Source organism: Buteo buteo, chromosome 27 (genome assembly GCF_964188355.1).
Source record: "Buteo buteo chromosome 27, bButBut1.hap1.1, whole genome shotgun sequence".
NCBI lineage: Eukaryota > Metazoa > Chordata > Aves > Accipitriformes > Accipitridae > Buteo > Buteo buteo.
The window spans coordinates 11252677-11253206 of NC_134197.1; positions in this window are offsets into that span (position 1 = coordinate 11252677).

The following is a 530-nucleotide window of genomic DNA, read 5'->3' on the forward strand; positions in this document are numbered from 1 at the left end:
GAGCGCAGTATGGCCTCCCGGAGCTCCCGTACCGTCTCCCCACAGCCTGCCCTGCCGCCATTTTAGTAGTTTTTAGCTCCCCGGCGCCTCCTCCCGCAGCACGGCCGAGTGGAGGCGCCGGAACTACGATGCCCATCATGCCTTGCGCGAGCCCATCTTGGCCCACCTCCCTGGAAGCCATGGGAAATGTAGTTGCCGGCGTTTTCTGCGTATTAAGAAACTACAATTCCTGTCAGCCTTTGCGGTCGCCTTTCCTTTTATGCCGTCTCCGCCTCCAATTGCGGGGGGGGGGGGGGGGGGGGAGACGGGACATGTAGTTGGCGCGAACGCCTCAGGCGGGACAAGAACTACCCGTCCCAGCAGGCAAGGCGCCAGCGTTCCCTCAAGCGACGCCAGCGTCTTGCCCCGCAGGTCTCTGGGATGCGCAGTTCGCAAAGGCTGCGGGAGGGCAGCGCCGCCGAAGGGCTGCTCCCCGTTCCCTCATCCCACACGAGGGTCTTTTCAGTTGGGGACGGGCAGCAGCCGTGTGG